A 23,489-nucleotide genomic window follows, 5' to 3' on the forward strand; every position below is an offset into this window, starting at 1 on the left:
CTGGAGGTCCGCAGGTTGAAGACCACTGATGAAGGGATTGACAGGCAGTGATGATGAAGAGGGGGGGGGGGGGATGATGACGGGGTCTGGATGATGACAGGGGTCTGGATGATGACATGGGGGCATGATGTATTTCCCACCCTAGGCTTATAGTCGAGTCAATAACTTTTCCTGGGTTTTTGGGGTGAAATTGGGGGCCTCGGCTTATATTCGGGTCGGCTTATACTCGAGGATATACGGTACATACAAGCATACATTCAATAAATGGACCCGACATAGACACTTATAAATTATATTTGGTCCAAACGTTGGCAAAAACGAAATGTGAATGTGAGACATGACTATATGAAATTTATTTTTTCTTTCTTTACAGATATTATTTAAAGGGGTTGTCTTAGGTTCTAAAAACGTATAACTTTCCTCATTTCCCGTGCGCCACTTCCAGGTCCATATAGACACTACCTTTCTCCCTGAATTAACAGGGTGGGCCATATCTCAGGGCATATACTAGGTTACAACTGCAGCATATGAGCATATGGCTACACAATGTTGCTGGGGTTGCCACAACACCGTAAGGCCATTGGCCAATGCATGCAGGTGTGTTTTTGTCTACATGGGGCACTTTCAACTTAGTACATGCCCAGGCAACATGGCACGTCCCCTAGTATATTAATACATAGTATATATAGTATATTTATATAGTAATACAGACCCGGAACCAGGGCCGGATCATCATTGGCGCTCATGGAGCGCCTGCTCCGGGCCCTGTGCCCGCAGGGGGCCCCCGTCACATTCGGGACATCCCTGTGTCCTGAAAAATCTTTTCAGGACACAAGGATGTCCCGGCGGTTTCCTTTCTGCGGCGGCCCCCACGTCAACTTTAAAAACGCAAGGGCCGCTGGGAGGTAGCGCACGCAGGGACGTGTGCCTATAGGACAAATGCGGAGCAGAGCATCGAGGAGGACGCGCGCGCATTCTAAGTTACCAGCGACACGTCATCTTCAATGTTACGACCTCCGCACCTCCGGTCCCGGGACCTACCGCTATGGCCCATAGGCCATAGCAGTAGATTATGACCCCAGTCCCCGGGGTCCCCGGACCGGCGGAGCGGTGGTCGGAACACTGAAGTAAGGCAGTAAACAGGGATACAGCCTCCAGCCATACACTGTATATGGCTGAAGGCTGTATGTCTGTGGGGGAACTATACTACACCTAATGTGGGGGAAACTATACTGCATCTAATGTGGGGGCTATACTGCACCTAATGTGGGGGAACTGTACTGCACCTAATGTGGAGAACTATACTGTGCCTAATGTGGGGGAACTATACTGCACCTAATGTGGGGGAACTATACTGCACCTTATGTGGGGGAATTATACTGCACCTAATGTGGGGATCTATACTGCACCTAATGGGGAAAACAATACTGCACCTAATGTGGGGAACTATACTGTGTCTAATGTGCGGGAACTATACTGTGCCTAATGTGGAAAACTACACTGCACCTAATGTGGGGAACCATACTGCACCTAATGTGGGGGACTATACTGCACCTAATGGGGGAACCATACTGCACCTAATGTGGGGAACTATACTGCACCTAATGTGGGGAACTATACTGCACCTAATGTGGGGAACTATACTGCACCTAATGTGGGGGAACTATACTGCACCTAATGTGGAGGTACTATACTGCACCTAATGTGGAAAACTATACTGCACCTAATGTGGGGAAACTATACTGCACCTAATGTGGAGAACTATACTGCGCCTAATGTGGGGGAACTATACTGCACCTAATGTGGAGAACTATACTGCGCCTAATGTGGGGGGAACTATACTGCACCTAATGTGGGGATCTATACTGCACCTAATGTGGAAAACTATACTGCACCTAATGTGGGGAACTATACTGCACCTAATGTGGGGAACTATACTGCACCTAATGTGGGAGAACTATACTGCACCTAATGTGAGGGAACTATACTGCACCTAATGTGGGGGTACTATACTGCACCTAATGTGGAAAAATATACTGCACCTAATGTGTTGAACTATACTGCACCTAATGTGGGGGAACTATACTGCACCTAATGTGGGGGAACTATACTGCACCTAATGTGGGGAACTATACTGCACCTAATGTGGGGGTACTATACTGCACCTAATGTGGAAAACTATACTGCACCTAATGTGCGGAACTATACTGCACCTAATGTGGGGGAACTATGCTGCACCTAATGTGGAGAACTATACTGCACCTAATGTGGGGGAACTATACTGCACATAATGTGGGGGAACTATACTGCACCTAATGTGGAAAACTATACTGCACCTAATGTGGGGAACTATACTCCACCTAATGTGGGGGAACTATACTGCACCTAATGTGGAAAACTATACTGCACCTAATGTGGAAAACTATACTGCACCTAATGTGCGGAACTATACTGCACCTAATGTGGGGGAACTATACTGCACCTAATGTGGGGGAACTATATTGCACCTAATGTGGGGGAACTATACTGCACACCTAATGTGGGGGAACTGTGCTGCACACCGAATGTGGGGGAACTATACTGCACCTAATTTGGGAGAACTATACTGCACCTAATGTGGGGGAACTATACTGAACCTAATGTGGGGGACTGTACTGCACCTAATGTGGGGAACTATACTGCACCTAATGTGGGGGAAACTATACTGCACCTAATGTGGGGGAACTGTACTGCACACCTAATGTGGGGGAACTATACTGCACCTAATGTGGGAGAACTGTACTGCACACCTAATGTGGGGGGAACTATACTGCACCTAATGTGGGGGAACTATACTGCACCTAATGTGGGGAGGCATCATAATGAAGTGCTCCGTTTTCCAGACAGCCTTAATCTGGCCCTGCCCGGAACTGAAGCTCCAAAACCAAGAACAACTTTCCCTTTAAGGAAAGGTGTAGTAAACATCAAAGGGGTACTCTCCTGAAAACCTCTTATTCCCTATCCAAAGGGATGTTAGGTTGCTGTAGTCCCCAGCAGCAGTGCCTCTTTAATCTTCAGCACGGCCCCCTGTCATTCGTTGCACGATGACTGTCGATGCAAGTCGTCACGCCCCCTCCATTCACATCTATGAGAGGCTATGTACCAGCCGTCACGCCCCCTCTGATAGACATGAATGGAGGGGGCGTGGTATCACATACGCAGAAGCTGCGAACTCTGTGTTCTGGATGCTGCCGACCCAGAAATCAAGGAGTTCCCAGTGGTCTAACATCTTATCCCCCATCCTTTAGATAGGGCATAATATATTTTCAGCAGAGTATCCCTTTTAAAAAAAAAAGGGATCTAGTTGTTTTATTTTTTTTCTCCTAACAGTGCCACTCTTGTCTACAGGCTGTTTCTGGTATTGCAGCTCATCTTCATTCATGTAAAATGGGACACAAAAATAACAGACCTATTTTCTAGTCTGCTGTGATCTTAGGTGTCAGTAGTGACTCCTCTAGGCACCAATACATTAATATACAAATATCTGCCCAGTCATAGCTGGTTTAGTGGTTTGGGTTTGGGGTTTGTGGTATCGACAATAATTCCCAGCGCTTCCTGTAGTAAGAAACACTTGGCCATTCATCCATTTATTCGCCTACACAAGACATGTAATTATGACAGCCCAACCACAGCCCCCTACTTGCACCCCTAGGCCCGGTGAAGTCATGACCTCCGTACGGTGTAGTCATGTTCCATAGCTCTTCGGGATGAGGTTGAGCGGTGTTGAATGTTTATTTAAACCACTTTCCCGATATCCAGACGGGTTCGGAGATTTCTCATGTACATGTCAGCATTTTTTACCTGAGAGCTACAATGGTTTTTATTGAACGAGGCCCCAGAATTGGGAAGATTTCAACGTAAACATTTCTGAAAGCTACACAAGTCCAGGTCTGTTCAGGAACCCTACAAGAAACCTGATTTTCACCACATCCTTCCCCTTAAGAAAACACCATCAGAAATGAATGAAGGTTCTTGGCAGGGAAAAGGAAATTCTGTGTCTGAGGTAAATTCTCTTACAAGGAAGGGTCCCAGTCAATAATATTTAATACCCAAAAAAACCTCTGATGCCAGAAAATCCAGTCCTATAGTCAAAGAACCATTGTTTAGAAATTGGACAAAAAAGATCTGGTCCATAGATTCTGTCGACAACAGGGACGTGCACAGACATTTTGGAAGGCAGGGGCTCAAGAAAAATGAAAAGGGCACTTCACTATGTGTATTATCCCTGTACTGTGACATCACTGTGTGTATTATCCCTGTACTGTGACATCACTGTGTGTATTATCCCTGTACTGTGACATCACTGTGTGTATTATCCCTGTACTGTGACATCACTGTGTGTATTATCCCTGTACTGTGACATCACTATGTGTATTATCCCTGTGCTGTGACATCACTGTGTGTATTATCCCTGTACTGTGACATCACTGTGTGTATTATCCCTGTACTGTGACATCACTGTGTGTATTATCCCTGTACTGTGACATCACTATGTGTATTATCCCTGTGCTGTGACATCACTGTGTGTATTATCCCTGTACTGTGACATCACTATGTGTATTATCCCTGTACTGTGACATCACTGTGTGTATTATCCCTGTACTGTGACATCACTGTGTGTATTATCCCTGTACTGTGACATCACTGTGTGAATTATCCCTGTACTGTGACATCACTGTGTGTATTATCCCTGTACTGTGACATCACTGTGTGTATTATCCCTGTACTGTGACATCACTGTGTGTATTATCCCTGTACTGTGACATCACTGTGTGTATTATCCCTGTACTGTGACATCACTGTGTGAATTATCCCTGTACTGTGACATCACTGTGTGTATTATCCCTGTACTGTGACATCACTGTGTGTATTATCCCTGTACTGTGACATCACTTTGTGAATTATCCCTGTACTGTGACATCACTGTGTACATTATCCCTGTACTGTGACATCACTGTGTGTATTATCCCTGTACTGTGACATCACTGTGTGTATTATCCCTGTACTGTGACATCACTGTGTGTATTATCCCTGTACTGTGACATCACTGTGTGAATTATCCCTGTACTGTGACATCACTGTGTGTATTATCCCTGTACTGTGACATCACTGTGTGTATTATCCCTGTACTGTGACATCACTTTGTGAATTATCGCTGTACTGTGACATCACTGTGTACATTATCCCTGTACTGTGACATCACTGTGTGTATTATCTCTGCACTGTGACATTGTTGATTGCATTTTTGCCGCAATTTTACTGCGATCTTGCGATCTTGCGCAAATTACTGCAAAATGCAACAATATGCCTGTCAACAGGGCATCAAAGCGTAGTTGTAGATAAAGGGCAGGGGCTCATGCCCCCTTTTCTGTATATGTGTGCACGTCCCTGGTCGACCACATGAAGTGATGGTGAGCAGGGTTATCAGCCCTTAGTCAAGTTCAATGCTAAATACAAAATAAGACCCACCATAGAAGAGGCCAAGTCCGTTCCCTGCTGGACATTGATTAGGGGTGCCACCTGGCCAGTATTTTACCAGCACAGCCGGTATTTTGGCCACACTGCCGGTATTTTTACATTAAAGGGGTACTCCGGTGGAAAACTTTTTTTTTTTTAAATCAACTGGTGCCAGAAAGTTAAACAGATTTGTAAATTACTTCTATTAAAAATTTTTAATCCTTCCAGTACTTATTAGCTGCTGAATACTACAGAGGAAATTATTTTCTTTTTGAAACACAGTGCTCTCTGCTGACAACACGAGCACAGTGCTCTCTGCTGACATCTCAGTTCATTTTAAGAACTTTTCAGAGCAGGAGAAAATCCCCAAACATATGCTGCTCTGGACAGTTCCTAAAATGGACAGAGATGTCAGCAGAGAGCTCTGTGTTCCAAAAAGAAAATAATTTCCTCTGTAGTATTCAGCAGCTAATAAGTACTGGAAGGATTAAGATTTTTTAATAGAAGTAATTTACAAATCTGTTCAACTTTCTGGCCCCAGTTGATGTAAAAACATTTTTTTTCCACCAGAGTACCCCTTTAAAAATACTGGCAATGCAATGGCTGGTATTTATCCAACCAATCCTCCAACTCCCGGAATGTTGCACCATATACTATACCAATGTTTTCCAACCAGAACACCTACAGCTGCTGCAAAACTACAACTCCCAGCATGCTGGTTGGGAAACATTGACCTATACTGTATACTACCATATAGTCCAACATGCTGGGAGTTGTAGTTTTGCAACAGCTGGAGGCACCCCGGGTTGAAAAACAATGACCTATACTATATACTACTATATAGTCCAACATGCTGGGAGTTGTAGTTTTCATCTTGGGCAGCTGCTGAGCCACAGGCTGTATCAGGGCATGCTGGGAGTTGTAGATAGTAACTAACTGCAACTCCCGAATTTAATTAAAAAAAAAGCGATCAAAAAGTCACATCAAAACAAAAATGGTCCTGTTAAAAACTGCAGATTGGGGCGCAAAAAATGAGCCCTCATACAGGCCCGTATAAGGGGAAATAAAAAAAGTTATAGGGGTCAGAATAGGAGAAAATTTCCCCCGTATATGTATATCCTGTGATGTCACGCATATACAATCAATTATGCAAATTAGCATTTTTTGCAAGAAAGGGGGCAACCCTAACCTTGATGCATAAGTTTGCACCAGTTCATCTCGAGCAGCAGGATATTTATTTAAATTTTCACACCCCAGCCTATGCCTATGGCATTGAGTTTACAGTCTATAGGACTTTCACCAAATCCATGGATTGAACGATGAAATCTTGCACAAGTCTTGGACTCGGACGTCTCAGAGTCAGGCCGGAGCATAACTGGAGTTTTGTTTTAATGGGGGTTGTCAAAATTAGAAAATAAATGGTTCAGATTTTTCCTTAAAAACAGTGCAATTCTTGTTCTGTTATCTCTTTATTATATCCGTTTACTTGAACAGGAGTTGCAATACCAGACACTACCTGTGGAAATAAATGGCAGTGTTTCTAGAAAAGAAGCAGAGTGAAGTATGGGAGTCAGTATTAGCGTCTAGTGTCATACATTGAAGGTGTTGCGATGGCAGTGTGGTAGCCACAGGGTGTTAGGAGAAATACCTTATGACTTCGTGACGCCAGGGCACCGTTAGCCTATACACGGTCCGAGGTTGGAGACAGCTTCTCCTGGGCCAGACATGGGGAGTTAATGAACACACGGTTGTCAGGTTATGGCTAACTGGGTAATTTCCCAGTACGGGATGTTGCAGTACTGTGCTTCTGCCTTGTCAGGCAGAGTCCCTGCGTGTCCTTGGGGCTCTCCTGCAGCAAACCCTATAGTATTTACAGGTTATATGTAGTTATGCATTATAAGTGTAATATACCTTTAAATCTGTAACACGTGATTGTATTGTTACCCAGAGAACCCCAGTGACCAGGTGACCTTCCAAGTGACCTATGGGCTCCTTGCACAGCCCCCCTATATAATATGGGGAGGGGCTGTAATCTCTCTCTCTTTCTATGCTCTTGAGTTCCTGCTGAGGTCCAGTGCAGTCAAGTGTCCCAATGCCTGTGTCCGGCCATTGGAGGCCTCAAGTCTAAATTACTGCAGCCACCAGTCGGTCCTGAGTAAGTCAAGTCATCTCAATTGTCTGTCACCATCTTGTGGTGTCTCAGGGTGTGAAGGTGAGGTGGATGGGGCAGATGTTGTAGCCCAGGAGCAAGGTGATATTATCCCCTAAATGTTCGTGATGCCAGGGCGTGGTTTTCCCAGTAACCATCCGAACAGTAGTACCGCTAACCCAAGGTTAGGCAGGGCAATAATAGTCCAAGACCAGGTTAGGTTAATGGCAGCTTTACTGAGGAGGACAGATGGTAACAGTCTTTACAGCTATGCCAGGATCCCAGAGAGGTGACCAGTAACACAGAAGGACCTCGCAGCTTGCTGGGACTTGTAGTGACTTTGACAGACTTTGGGACAGCCACGCTGACTATAATAGACTTGACTTGACTGTAGGTAGTGACAGCAGACAGAGATAACTTGACTTACTGGCATGTGGCTGTAGGTTTGGCTTGAGCCCTCCAGATGTGCTGGACACTGGCTCTGAGATGTCTGATCTTAACTGTATCTCAGGATCAAGAGTGATAAGAGCAAAGAGGCAGATTTCAATGGCTCCCCCTCTTATAAAGGGGGGCTGAGCCAGAAGCTCATAGGTCAAGCTGCAGGTCACCTGGTTAGCTGGTGCTCTCTGGGTAACAAACACATCATGTGAACACATTATCATGTGACTAACTCAAAGGTCCTTAAAGGTCCTTTATCCATAACACTCATAACACTATTGTCACGATGCCGGCTGGCAGGTGGTGGATCCTCTGTGCCAGAGAGGGATTGGCGTGGACCGTGCTAGAGGATCGGTTCTAAGTCACTACTGGTTTTCACCAGAGCCCGCCGCAAAGCGGGATGGTCTTGCTGCGGCGGTAGTGACCAGGTCGTATCCCCTAGCAACGGCTCAACCTCTCTGGCTGCTGAAGATAGGCGCGGTACAAGGGAGTAGACAGAAGCAAGGTCGGACGTAGCAGAAGGTCGGGGCAGGCAGCAAGGATCGTAGTCAGGGGCAACGGCAGAAGGTCTGGAATCACAGGCAAGGAACACACAAGGAACGCTTTCACTGGCACTAGGGCAACAAGATCCGGCGAGGGAGTGAAGGGGAAGTGAGGTGATATAGGGAAGTGCACAGGTGTAAACACTAATTGGAACCACTGCACCAATCAGCGGTGCAGTGGCCCTTTAAATCGCAAAGACCCGGCGCGCGCGCGCCCTAGGGAGCGGGGCCGCGCGCGCCGGGACAGAACTGACGGGGAGCGAGTAAGGTACGGGAGCCGGGGTGCGCATCGCGAGCGGGCGCTACCCGCATCGCGAATCGCATCCCGGCCGGAGGTGGTAACGCAGCGCCCCGGGTCCGTGGAACCGACCGGGGCGCTGCAGTGAGGGAAGTGTAGCGAGCGCTCCGGGGAGGAGCGGGGACCCGGAGCGCTCGGCGTAACAGTACCCCCCCCCTTGGGTCTCCCCCTCTTCTTGGGGCCTGAGAACCTGAGGATCAGACTTTTGTCCAGGATATTGTCCTCAGGTTCCCAGGACCTCTCTTCTGGACCACAACCCTCCCAATCCACTAAAAAAAAAGTTCTTCCCCTGACCTTTTTAGAGGCCAAAATCTCTTTGACAGAGAAGATGTCCGAGGAGCCGGAAACAGGAGTGGGAGGAACAGATTTAGGAGAAAAACGGTTGAGGATGAGAGGTTTAAGAAGAGAGACGTGAAAGGCATTAGGGATACGAAGAGAAGGAGGAAGAAGAAGCTTGTAAGAGACAGGATTAATTTGACACAAAACTTTAAAAGGACCAAGATAGCGTGGTCCCAACTTATAGCTCGGGACACGGAAACGGACATATTTAGCGGAGAGCCATACCTTGTCTCCAGGGGAAAAAATGGGAGGAGCTCTTCTTTTCTTATCTGCGAATCTCTTCATGCGAGAAGAAGCCTGTAAGAGAGAATTTTGGGTCTCTTTCCATATGGTGGAAAGATCACGAGAAATTTCATCCACAGCGGGCAGACCAGAGGGCAAGGGGGTAGGGAGGGGGGGAAGAGGGTGACGGCCGTACACCACGAAAAACGGAGATTTGGAGGAAGATTCAGAGATTCTGAAATTATACGAGAATTCGGCCCAAGGTAGAAGATCTGCCCAGTCATCCTGGCGGGAGGAAACAAAATGTCGTAAATAGTCACCCAAGATCTGGTTAATTCTCTCTACTTGTCCATTGGATTGAGGATGGTATGCAGAAGAAAAATTTAATTTAATCTTGAGTTGTTTACAGAGAGCCCTCCAGAATTTAGACACAAATTGGACGCCTCTATCCGAGACGATCTGTGTAGGCAACCCGTGAAGACGAAAAATGTGTACAAAAAATTGTTTAGCCAACTGAGGCGCTGAAGGAAGACCAGGAAGAGGGATGAAATGTGCCATTTTGGAGAATCGATCAACGACCACCCAAATAACAGTGTTGCCATGGGATGGGGGTAAGTCAGTAATAAAATCCATACCAATCAGAGACCAAGGTTGTTCGGGGACAGGTAGAGGATGAAGAAAACCAGCGGGCTTCTGGCGAGGAGTCTTATCCCGGGCACAGATAGTGCAGGCTCGCACAAAGTCCACCACATCAGTCTCTAGAGTCGGCCACCAATAGAAGCGAGAGATGAGTTGCACAGATTTCTTGATGCCCGCATGACCTGCGAGATGGGAGGAGTGACCCCATTTGAGGATCCCAAGGCGTTGGCGTGGAGAAACAAAGGTCTTTCCTGGAGGAGTTTGCCTGATGGAGGCTGGAGAAGTGGAAATCAGGCAGTCAGGAGGAATGATGTGTTGAGGAGAGAGTTCAATTTCAGAGGCATCTGAGGAACGAGAGAGAGCATCGGCCCTAATGTTCTTATCAGCAGGCCGAAAGTGAATTTCAAAATTAAATCGGGCAAAGAACAGAGACCACCTGGCCTGACGAGGATTCAGCCGTTGGGCAGACTGGAGGTAGGAGAGGTTCTTGTGATCGGTGTAAATAATAACTGGAAATCTTGATCCCTCCAGCAGATGCCTCCATTCCTCAAGTGCTAATTTAATGGCTAGAAGCTCTCGATCCCCGATGGAGTAGTTCCTCTCCGCCGGAGAGAAGGTCCTGGAAAAAAAACCACAAGTAACAGCATGCCCGGAAGAGTTTTTTTGTAGAAGGACAGCTCCAGCTCCCACTGAGGAGGCATCAACCTCCAATAGGAAGGGTTTAGATGGGTCAGGTCTGGAGAGCACGGGAGCCGAAGAAAAGGCAGACTTGAGTCGTTTAAAGGCGTCTTCCGCTTGAGGAGGCCAAGACTTGGGATCGGCATTTTTTTTTGTTAAAGCCACAATAGGAGCCACAATGGTAGAAAAATGTGGAATAAATTGCCTGTAATAATTGGCGAACCCCAAAAAACGTTGGATGGCACGGAGTCCGGAGGGGCGTGGCCAATCTAAGACGGCAGAGAGTTTATCTGGGTCCATTTGTAGTCCCTGGCCAGAGACCAAGTATCCTAGAAAAGGAAGAGATTGGCATTCAAACAGACATTTCTCTATTTTGGCATAGAGTTGATTATCACGAAGTCTCTGAAGAACCATACGGACATGCTGGCGGTGTTCTTCAAGATTGGCAGAAAAAATCAGGATATCGTCCAGATATACAACAACACAGGAGTATAGGAGATCACGAAAAATTTCATTAACAAAGTCTTGGAAGACGGCAGGGGCGTTGCATAGACCAAAGGGCATGACCAGATACTCAAAGTGTCCATCTCTGGTGTTAAATGCCGTTTTCCATTCATCCCCCTCTCTGATGCGGATGAGATTATAAGCACCTCTTAAGTCCAGTTTGGTAAAAATATGGGCACCTTGGAGACGATCAAAGAGTTCAGAGATGAGGGGTAGGGGGTAGCGGTTCTTAACCGTGATTTTATTAAGACCGCGGTAGTCAATGCAAGGACGTAGAGAGCCATCTTTTTTGGACACAAAGAAAAATCCGGCTCCGGCAGGAGAGGAGGATTTACGGATAAAGCCCTTTTTTAAATTTTCTTGGACGTATTCAGACATGGCAAGAGTCTCTGGGACGGACAGAGGATAGATTCTGCCCCGGGGTGGAGTAGTGCCCGGGAGGAGGTCAATGGGACAATCATAAGGCCTGTGAGGAGGTAGAGTCTCAGCTTGTTTTTTGCAAAAAACGTCCGCAAAGTCCATATAGGCCTTAGGGAGACCGGTTACATGAGGAAGCACAGGGACACGGCAAGGTTTACTGGGAACCGGTTTTAAGCAGTCCTTGGAACAAGAGGGCCCCCAACTCTTGATCTCCCCAGTGGACCAATCCAGGATTGGGGAATGGAGTTGAAGCCAGGGAAGTCCAAGAAGGATTTCAGAAGTGCAATTGGGGAGGACCAACAGTTCAATCCTCTCGTGATGAGATCCGATGCACATTAGAAGGGGCTCCGTGCGGAAACGTATAGTACAGTCCAATCTTTCATTGTTTACACAATTGATGTAGAGGGGTCTGGCGAGACTGGTCACCGGGATGTTGAACCTGTTGACGAGAGAGGCTAAGATAAAATTTCCTGCAGATCCAGAGTCCAAGAAGGCCACAGCAGAGAAGGAGAAGGCAGAGGCAGACATCCGCACAGGCACAGTAAGACGTGGAGAAGCAGAGTAGACATCAAGGACTGTCTCACCTTTGTGCGGAGTCAGCGGACGTCTTTCCAGGCGGGGAGGACGGATAGGACAATCCTTCAGGAAGTGTTCGGTACTAGCACAGTACAGGCAGAGATTCTCCATGCGGCGTCGTGTCCTCTCTTGGGGTGTCAGGCGAGACCGGTCGACCTGCATAGCCTCCACGGCGGGAGGCACAGGAACAGATTGCAGGGGACCAGAGGAGAGAGGAGCCGGGGAGAAGAAACGCCTCGTGCGAACAGAGTCCATATCCTGGCGGAGCTCCTGACGCCGTTCGGAAAAACGCATGTCAATGCGAGTGGCAAGATGGATGAGTTCATGTAGGTTAGCAGGGATTTCTCGTGCGGCCAGAACATCTTTAATGTTGCTGGATAGGCCTTTTTTAAAGGTCGCGCAGAGTGCCTCATTATTCCAGGATAATTCTGAAGCAAGGGTACGGAACTGTACGGCATACTCGCCAACGGAAGAATTACCCTGGACCAGGTTCAACAGGGCAGTCTCAGCAGAAGAGGCTCGGGCAGGTTCCTCAAAGACACTTCGAATTTCCGAGAAGAAGGAGTGTACAGAGGCAGTGACGGGGTCATTGCGGTCCCAGAGCGGTGTGGCCCAAGCCAGGGCTTTTCCAGACAGCAGGCTGACTACGAAAGCCACCTTAGACCTTTCAGTGGGGAACTGGTCCGACATCATCTCCAAGTGTAATGAACATTGGGAAAGAAAGCCACGGCAAAACTTAGAGTCCCCATCAAATTTATCCGGCAAGGATAGTCGTATTCCAGAAGCGGCCACTCGCTGCGGAGGAGGTACAGGAGCTGGCGGAGGAGATGATTGCTGGAGCTGTGGTAGTAACTGTTGTAGCATAACAGTCAGTTGAGACAGCTGTTGGCCTTGTTGCGCAATCTGTTGTGACTGCTGGGCGACCACCGTGGTGAGGTCAGCGACAACTGGCAGAGGAACTTCAGCGGGATCCATGGCCGGATCTACTGTCACGATGCCGGCTGGCAGGTGGTGGATCCTCTGTGCCAGAGAGGGATTGGCGTGGACCGTGCTAGAGGATCGGTTCTAAGTCACTACTGGTTTTCACCAGAGCCCGCCGCAAAGCGGGATGGTCTTGCTGCGGCGGTAGTGACCAGGTCGTATCCCCTAGCAACGGCTCAACCTCTCTGGCTGCTGAAGATAGGCGCGGTACAAGGGAGTAGACAGAAGCAAGGTCGGACGTAGCAGAAGGTCGGGGCAGGCAGCAAGGATCGTAGTCAGGGGCAACGGCAGAAGGTCTGGAATCACAGGCAAGGAACACACAAGGAACGCTTTCACTGGCACTAGGGCAACAAGATCCGGCGAGGGAGTGAAGGGGAAGTGAGGTGATATAGGGAAGTGCACAGGTGTAAACACTAATTGGAACCACTGCACCAATCAGCGGTGCAGTGGCCCTTTAAATCGCAAAGACCCGGCGCGCGCGCGCCCTAGGGAGCGGGGCCGCGCGCGCCGGGACAGAACTGACGGGGAGCGAGTAAGGTACGGGAGCCGGGGTGCGCATCGCGAGCGGGCGCTACCCGCATCGCGAATCGCATCCCGGCCGGAGGTGGTAACGCAGCGCCCCGGGTCCGTGGAACCGACCGGGGCGCTGCAGTGAGGGAAGTGTAGCGAGCGCTCCGGGGAGGAGCGGGGACCCGGAGCGCTCGGCGTAACAACTATACATTATATATATTACTATGGGGGAGACACTGCAGGAGAGCCCCTAGGACACAGAGGGACTCAACATGACAGGGCCTAGGTACTGTACGGGACTATATGCCATACTGGAACATCACAATCTCAAGTCAAGTCATCTATAGTCGACCTGGCCGGCATTATAGTCTGTCAAGTCACTGCAAGTCCCAGCAAGCCTGTGAGGTCAACCTGTGTCACTGGCCACCTCTCCAGGATATTGGCCATGCCCTGGCATCACGACAAGAAGGGGTTAATACCATCTATCCTTGGGGCCATAACATCTGCCCCTTACACTTCACATCACACCCCGTGGTGCACCACAACTGTCTTTACTGAGCAGGGTGCAGAAGGTATTACACGGACAGTTGGTTTTGAGTGAGTGGATGCAGCGTATCCCCTTGGGAGCCCTGTTGACATGCTGGGACATGTGGTGCTTTCACTACAGCAGGGACACCACAGCAGGTGTGGCCATGATGAAGGGGAACACTCCACACCAGAAATACATTGGGCTTCTGCTGCATGTGAGGCTATTGCTGATTTTACGAGATTTGGACTAAAGCGGCAATTTGTTTTTCTCCCGAGAAGCTGAATGGTTTTGTGCGTTTTCCTCCACAGTAGTGGTGCCTGCTGGATCACCCATGGGGGCACTTAGATTCTGAGAAAACTCCCATTTAAGTTATTTACAGTTTTTTTAGCCGTGCGGTTCATCGTGACTGTGACATAACAAGGGAGGGCCCTCCTATTGCCCTATGTTTATCAGCTGCTGAGATTGTGATCTCTGGGACTTGTGGTTTCAGGCACCGCTACATGCCCAGTAAAGATCTTAAAGTCTGTCCTTAGATAACTTTGCTAAGGAAAAAAAAGACATGATACAATAAAAAAAAACTGGAAGCTTGTGCAAAGATAATTTAGGCAAAAACTCAAAAATACATATGATATGTCCCCTTTTTAAAGCTGGCCCAGTAAAGATGGGTGTCCCCTGGAAGGGAAGGATAGCACAAATGTGGCGTGAGGATGTCTGGTGGGGCATTTTCCCTCATATGCTGGGCATCAATTAAGGGTGCCAACAAAATCACCCTGCCTTGGCCAGTATTTAGATGAAGGGCTGTCGGGGTAAGGAAGTTAAAGGGGTTGCCCACCTTTAAAACCTATTTTAGTATAACACTGCTGGGAGTATAATGGGTGACTTACACATATGGTAAGTGTGGTGTCCCGGTACAGGACCTGGTCCTGTCCCTTTGTCTAAAGTCCCCTCAGTCAGAGTTCCTCCATGTCAATAGGGCTCTCCTGTAGGACTAACCCCTAGTCGCCTCATATAAATGGTATTTAATGTATAAATATATATATATATATATATATATATATATATATATATTTAATATGTTATATAGGAATACCTCTGTATAGGACCTTAGAGGTCACGTGCCTTTAATTAAATTGTATTATGATTTAAGGACCTTTGGTTCATGTGATACCCAGAGTACACTGGGTCAGGACTGACAGGTTCTGCTGACCAATGAGCTTTGTCCCACCCCCTTAATATATAAGGGGCTGCAGCCACTAAATTCACTCTCTTACTCTCTTAGTTCCGGACTATAACGCAGCACTAATCTCATATCTTCATCATCAATCAAGCTAGGCCTGAAGCCTAATACCTAGCAGCCTCAAAACCGTGAGTTACTCCAAGCTCAATCTACTGAATCCTGTGTGACTACTAGAAACTCAAATCTCCTAAAAATAGTAGCACAGTGGCTAGCACCAATGCTCATTGATCCCGGAGTCCCAGCAAACCTGTGAGGAACCTGTATTACGGTTCTCTCTCTCAAAGACTGTTATGTTCCATGCCGTTGCATAAAATATACAGTAAAGTTACTTCAAGTTTGCTTCATAAAATCTGCTGTGGACATTCTGTTATTTCTCCCTGCCGTTTGTGGGACGGTTGGTGGTAGGACCATTAAGAAACCACACCCTGGCATCACGACATTCAAGGGTTAATACCACCAGACCCGACACCATTACCGCAACACCCAAGACCACCACATAAGCCTTCTCTGAAGCCCCCTTCTCTCTCATCACCCTGCTCCGCTCCCGCTCGGTCCCTCTATGCAGCCGGACAGCTCATCACCTATACATGGCTGCCTATAAAGGAGCACAAGACCATACCCGTCACCAAGTCTCCTCCATTGTTAGTACTGCTATCGTCACATGCTCCTCCATAGGCAGCCATGTATGGAGGATGAGTGGTCCGGCTGCATTAGGGTTGTCACCCGGACGGTATTTTCGCCACCCTGATGGTATTTTTATATAAAAAAATACAGGCAGTGCAATGGCCGGTATTTATCCAACCAATCCTCCAACTCCTGAAATGTTGCACCATAACCTATACCAGTGTTTCCCAACCAAATGCCTCCAGCTGTTGTGAAACTACAACTTCAAGCTTGCCCGGACAGCTGTTGGCTGTCCGGGCATGCTGGGAGTTGTAATTTTGCAACAGCTGAAGGCACTTACTACTACATACTACTGTATAGTCCAACATGCTGGGAGTTGTAGTTTTCATTTGGGGCAGCTGCTGAGCCACAGGCTGTATCAGGGCATGCTGGGACATTGGCGGCCATACCATATGTGCAGCCGGTTCAGCTGCACAGGGGCCCTAGTGTGTGAGGGGGCCCTCTCACACAACACACACTGAGCAGCAGCGCTGCACCACTGCTGCTCACAGTCAGGGCCAGGGCCGCCATCAGGGAGGTACAACCCCTACTCCTGTAAGGGGCCCGGAGCTTCAGGGGGGCCCGCCGGCCCTGTGCTTTTTTTTTTTTTTCTTCTTCTTCTTTCTTGTCAGTGAGTGACTGTGTCTGTCACTCACTGACCGCTGGGGGCCAACACTGTGCACTGCTCATTGACTGACTACAGGAAAATCATCCCTCCAAAGTAATGTAGCACACTGTGAATGCATGGCCAGCACTTTATTCATTCTCTAGAGGGCTTCTGAACATTGCCAAGGGCCAACAATATCCATAAGCCTTAGAGCAGTGGTACCGAACCAAGTCCATAATGCTCACCAACATTCCAAATTTTTTCAGTTTCTCCATTGGGAAAAGAACAGGAAAAATTCAAACCCTAGACTGTTGGTGGCCTTGAGGACTGGGTTGGGGACATAGAGAGTGAATAAAGTGCTGGTTGCGCACACGTGGCACACTCCATTCATTCAGAGGGACCATTTTCCTCTGTTCTCATGATCGTTGGGGGTTCCAGCAGTCAGACCCCCTCTATTCAGCTTGTTAGCCCCTATCCTGTGTACAGGGTATAACTTTTGAAGCTGGGCCTACCCCTTTAAGGTTTCTACAGATCAAATACTGGCATTATAGTCATGGATTTCCTCTGGAAGAAGGGTTTTTATTAATTAATAACCTGATTTCATTCCGCTTCAGAACGTATATGTATAAATAAACATCTTTGTGATCAAACGAGAGGAAACTTTACATTTTCTTTTCATCAAAGCCACAGAAAAAAAAAGTCAAATAACCTTGAGTGGGTTCACATTTTTTTTGCGGGTTCAGAGGCCTTTTAAGTAGATGCAAAGTATACAATAATTAGGAAACTCTTTCCAATAGCAGTGCCAGCTATTCTAAGCCGACAGCGCTGCACATTGCTCCATTCATAGTCCCGCTCCGTCTCATAGGCTTCAGCACATCGCTTCTTTATACGCTGCAGCAATCGGATAATCTACGGTTTGATCATTCGCCACCCACCAGAGGATATTATTAACTTTTTTTTTGTACTTTGTTGGGTTTGTGTGAGATTTATGAGCTCTGACTTTTCAGGCTCAGTCTGGACACTTGTTAATGATCCTTTACTATAAAGAAAACATTGAGATCTGCTGACAAGGTGTAATGTGCAGGAGAATGTGCAGTGTGTGCCGCAGAGAGGAAGTGGCTTTGTGCTTTCAGCAGCTGTTCTGTAGGAATTGCTAAATGGCTCCGGTCCCAATTTTAGTTTGGAAAAGACCCTGGGGCATTTGGCGGATAAATCATTTTTTGTGGATCCTGCTGTAAAAGCACGGAAATTGTCTATCTATGAAATGCAAGCTACTAAGAGCTCTATACAAAGATATTGTATAGACCAGGGGTCGGCAACCCGCGGCTCCGGAGCCGCATGCGGCTCTTTTACTCCTTTGCCACGGCTCCGCGAGTCTGTCCTGGGTCCCGGTCACCCTCATTCCGGGACAATGCAGTGTCCCGGAGTGATCTGAGCCCGTGAGCCGCCGTCTGTTTACTTACCTGCCCTGGTGCCATCGGAGTGGAGTCTCTTCTTCCGGGGCCACGCGGATCCTCACTGTCATGTGACAATGTAACGTCACATGACAGTGACGTCCCCGGCCTGCGCCTCAGTCGAGGAGCGCCGCCGGGAGAGGAAGACGCCACGCGAGGAGCTGGTGAGTATGTAAAGTACATTACTCACTTGATAGCGGGGCGTTAACCCCTCACCCTGCAGCAGCGTTAATGCTGCCACGGGGTGAGGGGTTAACGTTATTGCTGCCATGGGGTGAGGGGTTAACGCTATTGCTGCCATGGGGTGAGGGGTAACTTAACCCCTCACCCCATGGCAGCGGCAGTGTTATTGCTGCCGCGGGTGAGAGGTTAACGCTGCCGCTGCCATGGGGTGAGGGGTTAAGTCCACCCCAGGCCTGGGCCCAAAAAAAGCCCACCCCATGCCTGGGCCCAAAAAAAAGCTCACCCCAGCAAAAATATATTTTACATTGTACGATCCTGTATATATAGCATTAAGGCAAGAAACAATATATGCAGTGTTACATTTGTTTTAAATGTCGCAATGGTTTTGCTGCTCCCAGTTTTTTTTTTTCCTTCGGAAACGGGTCCAAGTGGCTCTTTTTGTCTTAAAGGTTGCAGACCCCTGGTATAGACTGTATGGTTCTCCATTATAAATCTACGTGGTGGAAGGATGGAACTCTCTGGCACTATGTGGGCACCGTATGATGCTATCTGGGCAGCATTAGGTTTTAATCATGTAATACCCAGGGAGAGAACAAACTGTGTGGCACAACTTCATCAATAGTGCTCGACATAGTGGCTTCAGTCAGGCTGTATTCACATGGTGGAATGTCTGCACGGAACATTTCCATGCGGACATTCCACTGACAGCAGAGTGGCAGAACATGCCAGTGCTAGGACCACTCGGAAATGCATTTCCTTGCAGAACCCAAAGAAAGAATAGACATGTCTATTCTTTCTGCGGAAGTCGCAAACAGAATTTCTGCAGCAGAAACATCTGGCGCTTAAATTCTGCTATGTGAACAGTGCAGCAGAATCCCACTGATATAAATGGGACTCTGCTGCAGCGGAATGTCCGTGCAGAACTCTTCTGTGTAATTCCACACTGAAATTCCGCTATGTGAACCTGGCCTTAGGGTTCAGGTTCTCAGCTGCCCCCCTTGATAATGTATAGCAAGAGGGAAGTCAGGCCAAAATGGCACTTGTTTGCAAGAGTCAACAACAAAGAAAAAGAAAATGGGTAGCAGAAGTGTGGTCAAGGATTTCTTTAGCTGGTTGTTAGGTAGATATAGTTGCCAGGGTAAAATACCAAGGTAAAACATGGAGCAGAAGATGGTCACCACAACCCTGTGTGATGAGGGTGTGATGAGTTTCATGACAATAACGATGAACTTACGCAAAATGGTTACAAAGGGTTCTTGGTTAGTCCACCAGGCACTTTTCTTAAACATTGCATAACCTGAAAAACAACTGTGATGCTTCTACCGAAACGAAGTTAGTCTCACGACTCAATAGTAGACAGCAAAGTTATAATACATAAGCTCTTCAGCCTGGGAATTTTCCATCCCAGCCTCACCTATCAGACTGCTTCCCAGGCTGGGACATATAACCGGCCCCACGTGACTGTGACCCCTCCAATGGACTGACATGTTCCAATTTACTTGAGACATCTTGGAATCTGTTATGATAGGACTCACGGAAACCACCATTTGCACAGCAGCAGCTTGTGACACTGGGGACAATGTGTTGGTGCCTGACGGTCCGGCCAAACCTCCTCCTCAGCAGGAGTAGGCCGAGGCACTTTAGTTGGTGCCCGGTGAGTAGGCCAAACCTCCTCAGTGACAGGAGTAGGCCTGGGCACATCTGTAGATGACTTGATTAGTTGCGGCTTATTGCCAAATAGCCACTGGGGCAATGGTGATGACCAGAGGCGTGCTGAAGGCTTCTGGACCTGGGGGGCAGACTCTGGGCTGGGGGTAGATGGAAGGGTGGAGAAAGCGGCCTCAGAAAGAGTACTCACTTCCGATTCCTCCGTGTCGATCTCCGCCTAGAATCCCCAGGTCCTGTGTTGTGGGCACAGCCTCACCGGCGATGCTCCTCTGGATGATGTAGGCGTTCTGCCCGCCGGAGTCGCTGGCCACTCTCTGTCATCATCGGGCAACGCGACCTTTAGGCAGGCGTCTTCGGCCCCAATGGAGATCCCCTGCAGTCTGTCCGCCAACTCCTGAAACATCTGTGCCGCGGCCGCTGCAGCTTTTCGTGTGCTGGGCACCATCTTAGGACTCTCAGACCTTGTGCTTTCTTACTCTTCCGCCATGTTGCTCTCTCTGCAGACTTCGAGCAAACTGAAGAGGTCCAACGGCGCTGCTTCTTTTATAGTGGACTTTGGGAAGATGGCCGCCGGCCGGAATTACGTCAGCGGTGCAGCAGACTTCCACTCCCATCGCAACAAGGGGCGAGCCTTTTAAGTTCCACTTAGTAGTCGGCACGACAACATGACTTCCACGCCCAGGGGCAGGATGCTAACCAGTGCGGGACATTTTTGCGCGCTTCTACGGCACATCTTTAACCCTTTCAGGTGCAGCCAGCACTTTGTTACGCAGCATTACTTTAGACCGTATTTTACACATGGTCGGCACAATTCTTTTATGGTTCCCAATGGCAGATAACAGACTTTTCTTCACCTCCCCCTCTATTTCGCAAGTGACTCGCAATACACAGAAAACTAAAAAAGTCCCGTGCACATTCTGGCACAATTTTTTGCCACACTTGTGCGTTTTACTCTGCAATACTGGACACGGTTCAGACTGGGGGGTACTTTTTGCAAAAGGTGCACACCCGTATCCTGTTCGTGATGCCAAAAGTTGTGGTGTGGGTGTGATGAGGGCAGATGTTGTTACCCTAGGGGCAAATGGCATTAACCCATTGTATTAGTGATGCCAGGGCGTTCTTTAACCTCTTCACCACCCGAAGGTTTACTGCTGGATCCTGGGCTAGGCATGGGCCAAATAATGACTCCGACACCAAGTTACGGAACAACGGCAGCTTTACTGAGGTAGACAGGTGTAATAGTCTTGACAGCTCAGTTAGGCCGAAGGAGGTGACCAGTGATTTCAGAGACTCTAGGGCTCCCTGGGACTTACAGTGGATTTTGACACTTTGCTGCAGGCCCACGCTGACTTAATACAGAGTGATCTTGACTGAATCGACTAGAATGACTTCACAGACTTCACCCCGTTTGTAGCTTACCAGGTTTTGATGTTTACCTGTGGGGTAGCGGATTTGTGGAAGCGTGGCTGTGTGGTAGGCTTTGGGCTTCCTCAGAACACCAGACACTCTCTCTCTCAGGACTTGACCTTGCTGCACTCCGTAGGGAACTACACAAGACTGAACTAGCTCCTCCCAGGGTTTATATGGGGAGACTCTGGAGGGGTCCCATAGGTCACTCTATAGGTCACATGGTTACAACACATGACAACAGTATTTAAAGGCACATAACAGTATATACACAGTACATTAGATAACATAGGTGCTTATTAACTATTTAGGGAAAATAGGTTAAAGAGGGGCTCAGAGGTCACTGAAACAGAGTCTACCTGACAGGGCAGCAATAGTACAGGGGTGTAACTGCTGTACTGGGCCACCACACCTCTTTGTGGTTGAAGACTGTCAGGACTTCTGATCAGCGCAAAGAAAATGGACACAACTCCAGTATTCTTTATTTGGTACAGTCATAAAGTATACTGAAGTTATATTTCCTGCACAGTGGTATTTCTATCTGGGTTTGTGCTGGTCAGAAATCTGGATGTCTCCTATACTGAACAATGAGGGTTGTGTTGACCATCTTCTGCTCTGTACATTCCCTGACCCTGTCTGGTAACCAGAGCCAGGCCCTTGGACTCCAGCTATTGGATTTCTAGACCAGGTCAGAGCCAAACTGAGCCCTGTACATTAATGAATGAGGGACAAGGAAGGGAAGTGAGGAGTCTTGACAACTCATGGCACTTTAGCCCTACCTTTTTGACACTTGAATGAGGAAGAAAAAGGAAATTTTTTACTCTTTGAACCATTCAACAGCTACATGAAAGGTTCCATTAGTTTTATTGTATGGTATATTTACGGCACAGTCTGGTATATAAAGAACATACAATTTGCCCATGTTCACACAGCAGAATTTCGGTGACGGATGCCGCATTGGAATTCGGCACGGAATGCATAGCTGTCTACCAGATGGCGCACAAAATTCCCTGTGCGGACATTCTGGCGTGTGAACATAGCCTTTCAATTCTATTCTGCCAGAAGATTGAACATGTTCATTCTTTTGGTGGAACCCATGAGTAAAATACAGACACCCCCCCCCCCCCCCCCCCAGTCTGGCCGCTTCTGCCTCCCTCTGTCACCTCCTAATACCGCCCCTGCTATTTAAATATTCATATTCTTCAACTCCATGTGCTAATGGAGTTACCAGTCACGTGAGTGCAGCGCTCTCTCATCAGGATGTGAGAGCAGGGGAAAATCTTCTGGCGCTTGCGCTCTGTCGAGAGAGAGCTGCGCTCATGTTGAAGAATATGAATATTTAAATAGCAGGGGCGGAATTAGGAGGTGACAGAGGGAGGCAGAATTGGCCAGCTGGGGGGGGGGGGGACCCTGCTACTAGTGTGCAGTTCCCTGAATGAAGCAAGGGAATTTCGGAAGCCTCTTTCTCAGGACCTACTGGAGCAATTTAAGTAAGTGACCCTCTGTGGAATCCTGTTCAACCACACTATAACCCAGTGTATTGGAATTAATGTGGGTTAACAGGCTGACCATTTTCCTTTAATGAGCTGGTGTATTTTACTGAATAAAGGAAAGAGTTGTCAGTTGTATCAATGGAAAGGATTATAAAACTACTTCAAGATGGAAATCCAACATAGAATGAGGCAAAAGATGATGGTTGTTCCCAGTCAGTGTGTAAATTTTGGTGTAAATATAAAGAAAATTGATAGGCTATGAAAAAAAACATATAGGTAGACCAAGAACGACATCAAATCACCAGGAAATAGAAATTGCACAAAACAAATGAGAAAGAAAGAATAATGAAAAACAAATGGATGGGAACAGGAGTCAGAGTTTGAGACGGAATTTTAAGAAACTGACTAAATGGAATGGAATTTAAATAAAGAAAAGACAAACAAAAACTTAACACC

This window comes from Hyla sarda, chromosome 4 (assembly GCF_029499605.1).
Source record: "Hyla sarda isolate aHylSar1 chromosome 4, aHylSar1.hap1, whole genome shotgun sequence".
Taxonomy (NCBI): Eukaryota; Metazoa; Chordata; class Amphibia; order Anura; family Hylidae; genus Hyla; species Hyla sarda.